The 17417-nt window shown below is 43.2% G+C and overlaps 1 protein-coding gene across 1 annotated transcript in view; it reads left to right on the top strand.

Annotated features, from left to right (window-relative positions):
- The window catches only part of COL22A1 (collagen type XXII alpha 1 chain), a 197227-nt gene that overhangs the window by 115226 nt on the left and 64584 nt on the right, over positions 1-17417 (top strand). The gene's annotated exons all lie outside the window — the stretch shown is intronic.

The following is a 17417-nucleotide window of genomic DNA, read 5'->3' as shown; positions in this document are numbered from 1 at the left end:
CCAGGTGTTATTAAATTAATGGTTCCTGTTACTTAGCTTTTTCTCCCCCTCAAAACACACACAGTTAGTTTGCCATTCATTTAATTTAAAGCAGGCCATCATTGAAAACCCAATTTATAAATGTCTTTATTGGGGAAATGTAAGATTTTGGAAATGTTTCAGTGGACTTGGATGCAAATTGTCAGGAGCCATCCTAATGAAACGGAACATGGGGGAACAGCCTGAAATGAGTGGGGGATGGATCTTGCAAAAGAGAAAGCTCTGCTGATCTAAGATGAGGGCTTGAAAAGGAAATGTCTGCATCCATAAAGGGAATGAGTTTCCCCTTGATTCTCTTCTTTTATTGGCAGCTCTTAGGAAGCAGATCTTACTGCATTCAACAAATGAGCACACAGCTCTGTGATTTAGATGCCATTCCCACTGATGGCAGCTCCTCTCACAAGATCTGCAGCCTTGACTCATTAAAAGGCAGCATTCCATCAATGGGCCTCTGACATAACAGAATTCACTTGTCTTAACAGCCCCCTATGACTGATTTTGCCATTAAGTGTAATGTCTTCGGATCTGTACTTCTGTGTATTATCCAACACGCTGTCAGAAGAGGGGTTTCCATTGAAAGATGAGACATGTCATCAGCTGCGAACAATGCTCAGCAATGCTCAGCATTGTTGTAACCAGGTACATACAGTAAATGGTACCTGCATCTAGACCTAGCTGCTTGAGCACATTTATGGCATTGTGACATCACACACTGGGCTTGCTGCTGGGGACTCATCACAGCCCATCACTGATGCCTATCCTGGGCCCTTACGAAACCAAATGTTTCCCAAACCTCATTACTATTGGGAAGCTGGGTTTGAGAGGCACCATTTACAATCCCCAGAATGCCCATGATGTAATGCTGCCCCTGGGGATTGTGGGGAATTTTAATGGTGCTCCACCCAAATGGTCCTTTCACAAAGTCCCATCACTTTCATTTCCAACTAAGAACCTCACCGAAGCTGCCACTTTAATTGCCCACAGTTCTCAAGGGTGATGTTGGGTCAGGGGCATTGTGGGAAACTTCAATGATGGACCATTGCTGCCCACTACTGTTGGGTAATCCCATTAGGAAGGTAGAGTAGCCCCCTCAAACCTAGAGCTGGCCTTCCTTGAGCTGGAAGTGGTGAAAGCTACAATCTGGAGTGCAGCAGGGAGAAAAACATTGCTATATTTACCACCCAAATAAGGAAGGCATATGAACTGGGGCCACCTGCAATTATGGAAGTCCCCCATGTATTGGAAAATCTGAGCTTCTACATTCATTCATGAAATTTATTGCGCTAGCTGAAGGCCATGGCATTGTTCACAGGGGGAACAAAAGGAAAAACAGCAATAACCATAAAAACATTTTAAAAAAACAAAAACATTTAGCACTACCAGTGCAATAAACCACGGTCAAGCCTCCTAGAGATTACCGGTATTTGTTGCATAAACTAGAATAGCAGGGAAATCTCAGGTCAAATATGCCAGCTTAAATGTCCGAATCCCCTTTGCAGCTGACCGCTTTTCCCTGATTTTAGCTGCCAACACATATAATGCTACTCTATAAGTTACAAAGTCATCAGTATTGCTCAACAGCCATTTCACCCTTTCCACTCTGTTAGAGTGTATTCCATTCATAAGCAGGGGTTTTTATAAATCGGTCTCTTGGATCTATGCATAGCGGGCATGGCAATAAATAATGGTACAGATCCTCTACACAGGGTTGCCCACATATACACAGTCTCTCCCCGTACTGTACTTTGCCATACCGACCATCCAACACCATTGAGGGCATCGATTGGAATCGTAATTCTGTAAAAGCGATTCTTAGTGCGGCAAGTGGGTGCTTTGTCAGATATCCAGCTTGGGTGTGCTCCGTTTTAATAAGTGGGAACCATGGTGAACTTTTGGTAGAGCTGAGCTTCTACATGGCAGAGACTGTCACGGTTGGAGGCAGCAAGGCCTCTAAATACCGGTTGATGGAATTCAAAGGAGGGGAGAGGGCTCTTGTGCTCGGGTCCTGCTTATGGGTTCCCCACGGGCATCTGGCTGGCCACTTTGAGAACAGGATGCTGGAGTGATCCAACAGGCTGTTCTCGCATTCTTATGAATAGAATCATTATCCCCACTTTGCACAATTGTCCTCTGACTCAGGGAGAGCAAGAATGTCAACAAGGGTAGCAGAGCTGGCAGGCTAATTCCCATCTCCCCAGTGTGATTATTCCAATGCACATCAGAACACCTAATTGGGGCTCTGGAGAATATAGCACTTGCACTGATTTATTTATTTTTTTAACATGAAAATTTTCATTTCTTGTAGCAATTATCAGGGCCTGGTTTAATGTTGGCTCTTTCCAAAGATTCATTCCCAGTATGATGGAAGTTTGTCAGCACTCTCATCTGTCAAATATTAGTGGGAGTCATCTACCTGTTGCACCAACCCTGAGCTTTGCACCGGGAATAAAACTTGGCAGAGCAGTCCATCTAGTCTTGGCTGTCAATCTTCAGTATTTTCTTCTAGAAGCATTCACTCTCAGAGACCTGGACATTCAAGGATGGCAATTTCCCTATTAAAATAGGAGGAATTGGCCTGTTTACAGAATGGCCCTTTGTTAGGGTTCAGAATAACCCAGCTCAACCACAATAGCATCATAGGAAGCTTATCCATTTAGCTCAATATTGTCAACATCGACCAGCAACTCTCCAGTTATCCGAAGAAGGTATCTGAAGAAGTGTGCATGCACACGAAAGCTCATACCAAGAACAAACTTAGTTGGTCTCTAAGGTGCTACTGGAAGGAATTTTTTATTTTTTATTTTTTCAGCAACTCTCCAGTTCTTGAGATGGGCCTCTTCCAGTCCTAACTGGACATGCCATGGATCAAACCTGGGGACTTTTGCAGGCAAAGCATGTGCTGTGAATCTGAGACACAGCCTTCCCCATTATAGTTTGCTAACCTTCAGTACTGTGCGGTCAATGGACTAGGGAGACTAGGCTAGACCCCCCCCCCCCAAATGTTCCCCTGGCACCTCCCAAAAGCCCGGGAAGTTTCTGCCTGGCTTAAGGAGGTAGGCACGATGCTCACACACAACATCAGGACATCAGAAATCACACACGTGATTTCGGCCCCCCTCGCCAATCATCTTTGCAAGCTGGTGCCTCTGGCCCTAACTGTTTCTGTATGAAAAATTTCACCGCACATCACTGCTAACCCTCTGCATCTAAAGTATCTGGATTTAGATACACCTGACACATGCAGACATGGCCTTAGGGCCTAGACATGTGTCCAAAATCAACCAGGTACAGTCTTAACCAGGGTCCCACAGAAGCCACTTTTCTCTGTTTTTACAGTGAGGGCACAAGTAAGCACACAGCAAGATGGCGACTCTGATAATGGATGACTTTAGGGGACTTACTCCAGATTCTTAGAACTGTTGAAACTGTATCCGATTCAGTCTAAGTTTCCACCATCTGGTTAAGAGTTTTCCCGTATGAAATTAACCTTTGGGAGAATGCAACAGTTTAGGCCTCTCCTATATTCATAGCATCACATAATTTATACATACCAAGCTGGACCAAATTTTCTTAATTAGTGTTCCTAACTCTCTGGGATCTAAATGTAAATTCACTTTTCTCCTGGCACAATTCCATCCTGCTTTAATAATGGGAATTGTACCAGGTTACCAAGAAGGAAATAATTCAATGAACCCCAAGATAATAAATCCTCATTTAGAAATGAGATGAGACCATCCCTCACAGATTTTAAATCTATACCTGAATGATAAAGCGATTTATTTAATTTATCCCCTTTGCTGCTTCACTCTTCCAAAGCAAAAGGATAGCAGGTAAAATGGTTTGCGAAGACAGCGGTGCAAAATTCCTTTTCGGAAGGAATATATAATTATTTCCCAAGTTGACGCTGCTCATTTGGAAAGGTAAGCTGTGCAAAATTGCCTCAGACACAAATCCAGCAAAAGAGCACAGATGGGGACGCTCCACGGGCTTGCCAGAAAGTTTTTTCTGATCATCTAATTCCTCCAAACTGGCAATTAGATTTTGCGATGGCTGAAACATAAATCTTGAGGAATGAGCCGCTGCGATGCACTCCCTCGGTGAGCTTTCATTAGCTGCCTTGTTCCATTAGCCGCAAGAGAACACAGAAGAAAATCTCTTGGACCCAGGGCTGGATTAACTGCTAAAGGCAGAAAATTCTGAAGTGCATCACTGGTTTAGTGCCTCCAAGGCTCCATGCATGTCGTTTTGCTATCATAGCAGGACTTCTGTTTCATCTCATTTACCCACGTGCCCCACAAATGTGCTCTGGAGGGTCCCCCATCTTGAGGATGCATGGGATGGGGGGAGCTGATGCATGGGATGCAGGAGCATAGCAAGGGGGACGGGGGACGGGCAGCCCCGTGTTCCATAATGGAGGGGTGACAAATTATCAAGGAACAAACACTTTTTGGAAAAAATGATTTTTTTCTGATTTTTTTTTAAAAAAATGCCTGCTCCAAAGGTCTTATCTTACTATACTAGGGATTATATAGCTATATATGAAATTTCATGCATATCAGTTAATATCTTGACCCTCCTCCACCAAAATAGCTGTTCACTTGGCTGTTTTTCCTATGTCATGAAGGCTGAAATTCCAGTTCAGAGAACACTTACTGTTCCCAACCCTAACCCTGTGGAAAGCCATCTAATTAGACTTTAATTTGATTTTGAGATGTTTTTAGGAGGTAATTTAATTATTGCTTGATTTTATACCAATGTTATGTATCTGATGTTAGCCACCCTGAGCCCGACTTTGGCCGGGGAGGGTGGGATATAAATAAAAGGGGTTTTTTATTACTTGTTATTATTCCTTTGTAAGAAAATATGAAATAACGTAAAACCATTTTTGCGGGGGGTGGGAATCAATGGGGGGGTGGACAAGAAATTTTCCGCACCGGGTACCACCTGACCTTCCCATGCCTTGGGGGGGGGGGGTTGACAATTTTTTTTTTGCCCCCGGGCACCAATTTAGCTTGCTACGCCCCTGATGGGATGGGAGAAGATGCTTCCTTGTGTGCACAGAAGTCAGTTGTACCAGCGGCACTGCAGCGACCTACTCTTTCCATCCCCATGAATCCTCATCCCCTTCCTCCTTCCCATGATGTTTACTGACTTTTGGCAGGGGGCAGGGTAATTAAAATACTTCCTAACCTGCCAAGGCTAGAAAATTCATTAAACAATTCAACAGTCTAATGAGAGAGAAAAACAAAAACCCTGAAACCAATAAGACAGAGTGAGCAGTCAAGGAGGAGGAGGTAAAGACAGTAATGATTAAATGGGCCCGGGATTTTGGTCATCCTATCCAGATGAGTGACTGGGAGTATCTTTGGAAAGTAAATATGAAATTTACAGCTTGTTATACCATCAATATAATGGACTGCAAAAAGATCAAACTTATCCATCCTTAAAGAAATCAGCCCTGAGTGCTCACTGGAAGGACAGATCCTGAAGTTGAGGCTCCAGTACTTTGGCCACCTCATGAGAAGAGAAGACCCCCTAGAAAAGACCCTGATGCCGGTAAAGATGGAGGGCACAAGGAGAAGGGGACGACAGAGGATGAGATGGTTGGACAGTGTTCTCGAAGCGACTAGCATGAGTTTGGCCAAACTGCGGGAGGCAGTGGAGGATGGGGTGCCTGGCATACTCTGGTCCATGGGGTCACAAAGAGTCGGACACGACTGAATGACTGAACAACAACATACCATCAAGGAAAACCTCATGAAGATGCAGTTTAGATGGTACTTGACGCCGTCAAAGTTATCTAAGATGTATTAAAAATATATCGAACAAATGTTGGCGGTGTGGTGTATCCGAAGGAAACCTGATTCATATGTGGTGGATCTGCCCAAAAATTATAAAGTTTTGGATTATTATATATGATGAACTAAAAATACAAGAACAATATTTCCGAAAAAACCCTGAGGTGTTCTTACTTGGGATTGTAGGCAGAGAGGTACCAACAAAAGTAAAAGAAATCTTTCTGTACGCAACTGCGGCAGCGAGAATTCTAATTGCGCAAAACTGGAAGGGTGAGAGGGTTCCTTCAAAAACAGAATGGCTGAACAAATTAGAATTTGCTGAATTGGTTCAAATGACAAACAGGCAAACCAATGACAAACCAATCCCCCCCCCCCCAAAATGGGACATGTTCAAAAACTACTTTTAAAAATATAATGGTTGTGTGGCTTCTTTGACAGAATTTGAATGATTTCTGTATATATGAATGAAAAGGTTCTAAAAATCAGTAAGAAACTTTAAGATGGTATAATTAGTAAAATGTTAAGTTTTGTACAACAGGAAAATAGTCAAGGTAAAAGCATTGGGGGGGAGGTCTAATGTGTATATATGTAGGAGAGTATGGTGAATTGGATTTTATTTTGAATTGACACTGTTTTGTAATCCCCCCTCCAAAAAATACCATATATAATTATGTTATGTTATCAAGTAAATTCAATAAAATTAAAAGAAAAAGAGAAACCGACAGAGTAAGCAGCAGCAAAATCGGCAACTAATCAACGTTTGGAAGAACTGTTTTAATACCCCCATATGAAAGTAAACATAGGTAATTATGGGATGCCTTTGACAACTTCATGGCAACAGTCGCAAAAGGCCTATCGATGTTTTTGTGTCATGGATGAGGAAATTTTGTTAGATTCACATTTTGATGCGGGAATACCTGATTCAAACTTCCAGAACTGAATGTACGGAAACAGCTATCCTTCATAATTCACACGTGTCCAAGATTTTGCAATGTAGTTCTGCATGTGGTTGGCCACTGTGAGAACAGGATGCTGGTCTGGATGGGACACCAGCTCAATTTCGACAGGCTCCTTTTTGTGTTCTGTAAATGTCTGGTTGATGGTCTGAGTTTAAAAAGAGTAAAACTATAATTGCCAGGAAAGGTAAATCGTATTTGTTTCGAAAACAGCATATATTTCTGACTGTCAGGTTGCCTCCTGTTTATTTAAAGGGTACATTCACAGGCTCTGAGTAGCACAACATATTTGCCAGCTTTGTCTATCTTGCTCTCAGGCAGGATGTCATTTTGTACTGTTACAGGTGGGTAGCCGTGTTGGTCTGCCATTGTTGTTCAGTCGTTCAGTCGTGTCCGACTCTTCGTGACCCCATGGACCAGAGCACGCCAGGCACCCCTATCCTCCACTGCCTCCCGCAGTTTGGCCAAACTCATGTTAGTAGCTTCGAGAATACTGTCCAACCATCTCATCCTTTGTCGTCCCCTTCTCCTTGCCCTCCATCCATCTTCCCAACATCAGGGTCTTTTCCAGGGAGTCTTCTCTTCTCATGAGGTGGCCAAAGTACTGGAGCCTCAACTTCAGGATCTGTCCTTCTAGTGAGCACTCAGGGCCGATTTCCTTGAGAATGGATAGGTTTGATCTTCTTGCAGTCCATGGGACTCTCAAGAGTCTCCTCCAGCACCATAATTCAAAAGCATCAATTCTTCGGCAATCAGCCTTCTTGATGGTCCAGCTCTCACTTCCGTACATTACTACTGGGAAAACCATAGCTTTAACTATACGGACCTTTGTTGGCAAGGTGATGTCTTTGCTTTTTAAGATGCTGTCTAGGTTTGTCATTGCTTTTCTCCCAAGAAGCAGGCGTCTTCTAATTTCGTGACTGCTGTCACCATCTGCAGTGATCATGGAACCCAAGAAAGTAAAATCTCTCACTGCCTCCATTTCTTCCCCTTCTATTTGCCAGGAGGTGATGGGACCAGTGGCCATGATCTTAGTTTTTTTGATGTTGAGCTTCAGACCATATTTTGCGCTTTCCTCTTTCACCCTCATTAAAAGGTTCTTCAATTCCTCCTCACTTTCTGCCATCAAGGTTGTATCATCAGCATATCTGAGGTTGTTGATATTTTTTCCGGCAATCTTAATTCCGATTTGGGATTCATCCAGCCCAGCCTTTCGCATGATGAATTCTGCATATAAGTTAAATAAGCAGGGAGACAATATACAGCCTTGTCGTACTCCTTTCCCAATTTTGAACCAATCAGTTATTCCATATCCAGTTCTAACTGTAGCTTCTTGTCCCAAATAGAGATTTCTCAGGAGACAGATGAGGTGATCCGGCACTCCCATTTCTTTAAGAACTTTCCATAGTTTGCTGTGGTCGACACAGTCAAATGCTTTTGCGTAGTCAATGAAGCAGAAGTAGATGTTTTTCTGGAACTCTCTAGCTTTCTCCATAATCCAGCGCATGTTTGCAATTTGGTCTCTGGTTCCTCTGCCCCTTCGAAATCCAGCTTGCACTTCTGGGAGTTCTCGGTCCACGTACTGCTTAAGCCTGCCTTGTAGAATTTTAAGCATAACCTTGCTAGAGTGTGAAATGAGTGCAATTGTGCGGTAGTTAGAGCATTCTTTGGCACTGCCCTTCTTTGGGATTGGGATGTAAACTGATCTTCTCCAATCCTCTGGCCACTGCTGAGTTTTCCAAACTTGTTGGCATATTGAGTGTAGCACCTTAACAGCATCATCTTTTAGGATTTTAAATAGTTCAGCTGGAATATCATCACTTCCACTGGCCTTGTTGTTAGCAAGGCTTTCTAAGGCCCATTTGACTTCACTCTCCAGGATGTCTGGCTCAAGGTCTGCCATAGTCAAAACAAAATCGAAAATTCTGAAGAAGTGTGCATGCACACGAAAGCTCATACCAGGAACAAACTCAGTTGGTCTCTAAGGTGCTACTAGAAAGAATTTTCGATTTTATTTTGTACTGTGTTACGTCTACAGGTATAATTTTTTTTTCCTGGGGAGTCTCTTCAGTTGCATTCTAGTATGAGATCGTTTATATAATCTGGCAGATCTATGTATCTTTATAATTATTTGTTAAGCTCTCCCCAGGATTGGGACTTATGATAGAGAACTATTGCTGCTGCCTGCTTTTTGAGGGTAATCAGATGTTCTGTTCAGGGCATTCTCTTGTTCTTCCCAAAAATGCACAGAAGATTAAGAAATTAAAAACATAAAAAGAGTCTGCTGAATCAGGCCAATTGGCCCATCTAGTTCAGCATAGAATGATAGAGTTGGAAGGGACCCTGAGGAGCATCGAGTCCAACCCCCTGCAATGCAGGAATATGCAGCTGTCCCATATGGGGATCAAACTCGCAACCTTGGCATTATCAGCACCATGCTCTAACCAACTGAGCTAGCACCATCCTGGTCTCACACCGGCCAAGCACATTCCTTTAGGAAGCCCACAAGCAGGACATGAGCTCAACAACCATCTTGCCCGCTGTGATTCCCAGCAACTGGAAGTCCCAGAATACCGGCTCTGACCGTGGAAGTAGAACATAGCTATAGTAGCTGCTGATAGCCTTGTCCTTTGTGAATGACCGCTCCCCACATCAAATGGGGGGCACCTTTTGTGTGGTCACGTGCAGCCCCCCGGATCCCAGTGCGGCTCCTGGTAGTTTGGGCTGGCTTCATCCTCTCAGGCTGGATTCCTGGAGGTCTCCGCCTACCTCAGCCAATTGCCCAATCCCGCCTGGGGAGGCGTTGCCAGGGGATTGGCCAGGTAAGGGGAGGGACTGCCCTGCCCACACAACAGAAGGTGAATCTTACCTGCAAAGCGGCAGTTGGCTCCACCCTGCCCTCCCTCAGTTAAGTCTTCTTTTGCAGGTTAACCTCTTCTCCACAGGTACACAGGCCCTGCTATGTCAGGGTCGCTGTTGAAGGGCCGGAAAGGAATTTTCCTGCATTGGCAGGTTTTGCCTTGCCTTTCCCCGTAGCAAAATGTCACAACTTTGACAGTTTCAGGCCTTGGGCGGAATCCTTTAGTCTATCTTCCTAAATGGGGGGGTGAAGCGGTGACCCATGCCCCCCTTGTGTCGGTGATCCCAAGGTTCCCCGTTAAAGGGGTCTTGAGGGGAGGCATTGGCCATACGCCGAGAGGTTGTCATTGCTGTCCCCTGCAATGGCGGCGAAATGGTGGGGGGCAGGCTCTCTGCTTGAACATATGTTCTCCAGAGCCAGTCCAATCCCACACATTCCGGATAACCCTGAAGGTCTCCCATATCCCCGGCTGGGGCTGGGAAGGATAAACGCCCAATGCCTGAGCCAAGTTCTCCCCTACATCTGAATCTTAATAAAGTCGTGGCCAATGTTAATCCCATAGCACGTTGTCTTGAGTCATTATTCCACTCGGGGGTCGCCTGGGGCAGGGGAACTCCACTTGTCCACACAAAGAGCAAGAAGAAGGTATAGACTGGTGACAATCAAAGTCTGCTCCAGAGGGTCCTCTTAGACTTCTGCTTTGCTTATGGGACAGAAATTCCCTACCCTTTCCCCCTTGTAGCCCCCCCATGGAAATTCAAAATATGCTCTGGTGCAGATTTTGAGAGTCCATGAGAAAGGAAGGGGAAGTCCCATAGTGTTAGCAGGACTCCCGTTTAAAAACGCTTGCGGTTTATAACACAAGTATTTTGTGTGTGGACTTTTGGTGCATTCTTTCAAAAGTCCACAGAACGTGGACAGAAATGACCTATGACTGAGCACCAACGAGGCTGAAACAGAATGGCAATAGCTGCTTGGCCTGCCCAATTTTGTAGTCATTTTAACATTGCCATTTTTGAAGTTGTTCTTGGTGTAATTTTTGTGTGAATCACCTTGGGAACCATTCATGGGGGGAAATGGGCTCTGTCAGAGTGGCATACTATCTATGGTGTCTGTCTGTCTGTGTGTGTGTCTCATGAACCTCATTGTGATGAAAACTTCCTGCGGGGGCAAGTTGAGAGACTGACCCCAAGACGGACGAAGCTTCCATGCCCTCTGGCTTCTGGAGTCCAGGGGCACAATGTAATATGCGGTTGTTCCCAGCTTGAAAACAACACACACAAGCCTTTTGGCTAAAAACCTACTTTATGTAGATTAAGAGCAGAATGTCTCTGCGTAGCAGCTCATAATTCAGAGCTGTCTCTTAAAGCATCTTGCATCTCGATGCAAAACAGAAAGTAAAGTACATATGTAAATTACAATGACATCACATGTGTGGAATGATTGTTGGATTTCCCACAGTGTGAAACATGACTCTTAAGTCAGGTGCCTCGCTTCTTGCAGCTCGGCTTGTACTGATATCACAACATCCTCCCCCGATATTAGACATGTAAGAGCGGCAAAAGTTAAGGCATCATTAAAAGAAGTAAACAAACAGTATCATATACACAGTATGAATCTGTTGACTTTGTTCCATCCTTGGAACTCTCTGAGACTGGTTCTACAGTTTGAGCCTTTGATAACCAACTCTCCAGGGGACCAGAGCATTTGCTCTGTGTGTGTTGGCAGAAACAGTGTTGAACTTTGCAACCTGTTGTGGTGGCTTTTTCACACCTGTGAAATGAGCCTGAGTGTCTCTGTTTTGAGTGCAAACTACAGCTACATTTGCAACAGCTGAGATTGCAAACTCTTGGAGTAACGTTTGGGCGCCTGACCCTTTGTTACTCTCTCAGATCTACGCATAAGATGTAGATCCTCTTTGCTGAGTTTCTCCTGAACAGGACTTTTTGGAGAAACTTTACCAATTGTAAACAGTGGCTCTAAAGATCCTAGCACATCATCTTCATCTGATGGCCTGGAACTAGCACGTGTTCTCTCAATGACAGTTTCGCCTGTGTCGGAACTAGCCGTGGTTGAGCTTGCACTGCTACTGCTGGTGTCAGAATCCTCATATGTATTGACATCAATGGGAAAGCTTTGGAGAACCTGTGTCTCCGGCTTTATAGTAGGTTCTACCTCCTGAGTAAGAATTACTGTGTTTGAGGAAGGCAATAGAATTCTGTATTGACCTTCTCATAGCCCATAAAAATGCCTTGGATGGTTGCACCTTCAAGTGATTCCACCCACTTCTGAGAACCAAAACCTTAAGATGCTTAACAGAAGGTTTTCTGTGAAACAGTATCTCATAAGGTGAGCATTCCATTCCTTTTGGAATACTCCTGACCCATGCATATGTGAAGGCAGATAGGCTTTCAGCCCAATTCTGGTCAGACAGCTTTGCACTTAGCAATTGCGCCTGCATACCCTCACGTAATATTGTGTTAATTTTAACACACAAATCTTTGTTCCATGATGATTGGCTGACAGCAACTTTGTGCAGTCTTCATCTGATGGCCTGGAACCAAGAGGTCTTAGTACCATAGAAACTGAAGATGGAACAAGTTCATACTTTTTTTTTTGAGACAGAAAAATCAAACAAGGGGACATGGGTGGCACTGTGGTCTAAACCACAGATCCTAGGGCAGAAAGGTTGATGGGCCCAGCCTAGTGGGGATGTCATGCCCCAATCCCTGCTGAAATAAGCAGGATCAGGGTCCAGCTTCCATTGGGACGCAGGCGGCACTGTGGCCTAAACCACTGAGCCTCCTGGGCTTGCTGATCAGAAGGTTGGCAGTTCAAATCCCTGCGACGGGGTGAGCTCCCGTTACTCAGTCCCAGCTACCACGTCAAAGTGCAAGTAGATAAATAAGTACCGCTCTGGTGGGAAGGTAAACGGCGTTTCCGTGCGCTGCTCTGGTTTCACCAGATGTGGCTTAGTCATGCTGGCCACATGACCCAGAAGCTGTCTGCAGACAAACGCTGGCTCCCTTGGCCTATAGAGCGAGATGAGGCCACAACTCCAGAGTCATCCGCGACTTGGACTTAACGGTCAGGGGTACCTTTACCTTTACCTTTAATCAAACCAAGAACTGAGCTTGTGTGCCATCTCTGATGTGGTTAGTAACTTTTTAAATATTCTGTTTCATTTTCAGGGTAAGAAGGGTGATCTTGGCGTTCCAGGAGTTGATGGATTGCCTGGACCTCCGGTAACTAAATGGCATAATTATACACTTATTTTCAAAAGACCTGGCTTTTCATTTAGTGTTCAAGGAGAGCCATTTATAATATATATCTTATAGCTAGCCTTGCTATGCTAGTTATTGGGCAGAAAATGCTGATAAAGCATTCAATTTAGCATTCACCCATTCCAGCTTGCAATTTGCTGTTAATTCCGAGTGCACAGAACTCAAAGCCAAAGTATGGTAACTGGGAAGCTCCTTTGTTTTTCCTCCTTCCAGGCCAGCATTGGAGTTTAAAAGGTATACTGACCTCTTCCTACCCCATGTTGACCCTAGTTTATGCACATCTCCCTTTCCCCAAAACATTCAAAGAAATTTCAATGAAAGCAAGACCACGTAACGTGAAAATGAAATAAATTTGTGGTTGGAAAGACATGCATCGCCAAGGTACATTAATAAGAGATTGAACCTGGTGCTGCCTCTCAAATGCTGTTTCCTCTTCAAGCTGCTCCTACAAGCCATGTAATATTCTGTAGAAGCACCATAAAGACAAGTTCCCACTTAGTGGCGATGTTAGTGTGTTGCCGTAGCAACAACCAAGTATCCTCTGGCACCTTAAAGATGAAGGCTGGGCCATAGCTGTCAACTTTTCCCTTTTCTTGCGAGGAATCCTATTCGGAATAAGGGAATTTCCCTTAAAAAACGGAAAAAGTTGACAGCTATGGGCTGGACTCTTATGTGTACTTACCTGGAAGCAAGGCCCATGAGCTGTGATTCCTGCAGGAGGTTGGACCAGAAGAAACTTTGGGTCCCTGTCCAATTCTGCAATTCTATGATTCTACGATGTTTTGAACTCAGTGGGTCTTACTTCTGAGTAGCCACCCAGAATATTGTACTTTAGCATGATGCCATCAGGTTTCATAGGCCAGGACATGTGATGAAGTAAACCTTCTGGACCATAAGAGTTTATGCCGCCATAAAAGCATAATCTTTAAGGTTCCACAAGACTCTTTACTGTTTTTTTTCCTAAAAGGAGAGTTCGTCAAGATAAGAACAAAAAAACAAAAGAAGTGGGAAAAGGACCGTTAGCCTGCAATTCATGATGTAGAAAAATGCTTGAACATTGTTTGTGTATGTTGTGTGTGTTTAAACGTGAAACTCGAAAAATTAGAATATCGTGGAAAGGTTCATTTCTTTCAGTAATTCAACTTAAAAGGTGAAACTAATATATGAGATAGACTCATGACACGCCAAGCGATATATGTCAAGCCTTTATTTGTTATAATTGTGATGATTATGGCGTACAGCTAATGAGAACCCCAAATTAACAATTTCAACTTTGGGGTTTTCATCAGCTGTACGCCATAATCATCACAATTATAACAAACAAAGGTTGGACATATCTCGCTTTGCCTGTCATGAGTCTATCTCATATATTAAACTCCAGTAGCTAATGAAAACAATTGCTTAAATAAATGGACTTTTCCAGTATATTCTAATTTTTTGAGTTTCACCTGATTTGATTCAGGTCACAGTGCTGGAAAGCAACAAAAATGAAAATAAAAGCTTTTCAGCATGAGGCGAAGAAATCACAAACTTCTACCCTTCCATTAAGTTACAAATTTAAACAAATGGCTCCTTGCCTTCTTGCCGAAAACTTGCTCTGCTCTCCAGAGGGAACTGCTATGTAGAAATACAGTCATGTTCCACATACTGATAGCCTCTGGGCACTTCTGGGTACTCTTGTTTTGTTTTTTTGTTTAGTAGAGAAAGCTATTTATTTTCTGAAATAATGTTGGCCCATGGCTCATGAGGCCACCTCGCTTAATAATCTGGGACTTGGCTCAGTTGTGGTATTATGAAGCAAACACTTAAGATGATTAAAAAGGCAAAGGAGTCAGCTGAACTGGGCTGTGCTGTGTAATGGCCGAGTATTTAGCATTTTGCTGTAATTTTCCAGCTATTATATTAGTGTCCAAGGCCAGTTTTGAGCAGACAATAGCTATTGTGCCTGCCGTGGTTTCCCATTAGCATAAGCACCCATTAGCATAAGCATCCTCACGAACTTAGCACTGTTGCTTCAGTTCAAATTCCCTTGTGAGTGTATGTGTGTTTGTGCACTCATGTGTGTAAAGGAAGATTTGCTTTATGGGAATTAAAGGGACCTTTTAAAAAAAAAGAAGTTTGCTGCAGATTTACCTTCTGGTCCTATGCATGTTTACTTAGAAGTAAGCTTCTGAAGTCTTCCGTTCTTGTTCTTCCTCTCCTCCTCCTCCTCCTCCTCCTCCTTTTCCTATTATTAGTATTAATCCACCAATCTGAGGTCCCACAGCAAGTTGCAACAATTAAAACACAATATTTAAAAGAGTTTCAAACAACTCTTAGCCATGTTCAAATATATAAAAAGGATGTCATATAGAGGAGGGAGAAAGGTTGTTTTCTGCTGCTCCAGAGAAGCAGACACGGGGCAATGGATTCAAACTACAAGAAAGAAGATTCCACCTAAACATTAGGAAGAATTTCCTGACAGTGAGAGTTGTTCGACAGTGGAATTTGCTACCAGGGAATGTGGTGGAGTCTCCTTCTTTGGAGGTCTTTAAGCAGAGGCTTGACAGCCATCTGTCAGGAATGCTTTGATGGTGTTTCCTGCTTGGCAGGGGGTTGGACTGTATGGCCCTTGTGGTCTCTTCCAACTCTATGATTCTGTGATTCTAACTTTTTAATTGCAAAAATGAGGTGTATCCTAAAAATACACATCTCAAGTGTCAAAAGTGAGAGTCAAGGGGTTAATGGGGGGGAACCCCATCTGAGTGAGTGAGTGAGACTTTCTTCTGGGTGCGTATGGCTGTGCTGTAAGATTCTTTAGGGATCTAATGGCATTTCCTGTCCTATTTCCTTTTTCCTTATTATTCCTAGTCAAAGGTTTTGTGTAAATGGATGGCTCCCCCATAAGTGTAGCACAAATGCCTTTTGACATTTACAGCGTGCCAACATTCTGCAGGTGCAATGTAACACATTTTCTTGAGCCTCCATGGAATTGTGGGCCACCTGTCCTATATTTTATTATAATTTTCCATCAAGTCGTTCTCTTTGTCCTTTGACGACCCTTTTCCTATGTACAGGTGAAACTCGAAAAATTAGAATACTGTGGAACGGTTCATTTCTTTCACTAATTCAACTTAAAAGGTGAAACTAATATATGAGATAGACTCATGACATGCAAAGCGAGATATGTCAAGCCTTTGTTTGTTGTAATTGTGATGATTATGGCGTACAGCTGATGAGAGCCCCAAATTAACAATTTCAACTTTGGGGTTTTCATCAGCTGTACACCATAATCATCACAATTATAACAAACAAAGGCTTGACATATCTCACTTTGCATGTCATTAGTCTATCTCATATATTAAACTCCAGTAGCTAATGAAAACAATTGCTTACATAAATGGACTTTTCATGATATTCTAATTTTTGCAGTTTCACCTGTATAATCCCATATTCTACCCAGAGTTTCTTCACTGAATTTAGCAGACTATTGAATACAATACATGTTCATTTTACCAACCCTACCTATTTTGGAAACCGTTCCTTTCTTTGCCTGCGTTGACAATTCTTAAAATCCAGCTGCTTTCCTTAATCTGTTTCCAGTTAGCATGCTTCCTATGCAGACCCACAGCTGAAACGATCTTATATGACCAATTTTCTCAACCAACTCCTGTCATGAACAAATGCAATTACACTAGAACCAGGGTTATATCCAGCAGAGTTCTACTCAGAAGAGATGTACTAAGATGAATTGACCTAAGTTCATCGTTCCCTTTAATGTCAAGGGCTCTGCAACTAATGCTGCATGCAACCCATTATGGAATACTTGCACTATTCCAAATTGCTCCCATTGCTTTCATATATTAATTCCCGTTGGCTTTCCTGGCAAAACCCAACACCTAGGGAGGAATTCAATACCACCCTAATTTAGAGTTGTTCAGTGGTGTACTAGTTGGTGTACTAGGTGAGATGGCTTGCACGAGGCAAGGCAGAAGAAAGCTAGCAAGGTTCTTGTGACTGTTTGCACACAACATATTTTTGCAGTCCCGTTACTTCCTGCTGCGCAAGCTGTTCACAAGAAACTTCCACTAGCACATCTGTTGCACGGAACCTCATAATTCCATCCTTACGCTAGCACAACATCTGGGAGCCAGGGAACATTGGATCTGGGACCTTACATTCTAAGAGGGCAGGAATTTCCCGTGTTCGATGCATATTTGTTTCAATAAGGTTTGCTCAGATGAAGAGACTCAAATATAATGGCTTATTCCAGATTCCCATTATTGCTTATTGCTCTGTGAAAATTTTTGCAGACGTTAGGGTCTTTCCAACAGTTGGCTTAACAAATGTGTAACTGCTTCTCTGGTGGCGGTAGGGAACTGGAGAATTTATCTAAGAAATCTTGCTAGTTTGATTGAATCCATTGGTGTAATGTGATGACTAAGGGAATTGTAGTTGATTAATCTAATGAGTGGTGATCAAAAGGATTTGCAGCTCAATG

This window comes from Lacerta agilis, chromosome 7 (genome assembly GCF_009819535.1).
Source record: "Lacerta agilis isolate rLacAgi1 chromosome 7, rLacAgi1.pri, whole genome shotgun sequence".
NCBI classification, from domain to species: domain Eukaryota; kingdom Metazoa; phylum Chordata; class Lepidosauria; order Squamata; family Lacertidae; genus Lacerta; species Lacerta agilis.
Note: the sequence above shows the minus strand (reverse complement) of the source record. Positions and strands in the feature narration are given on the sequence as shown.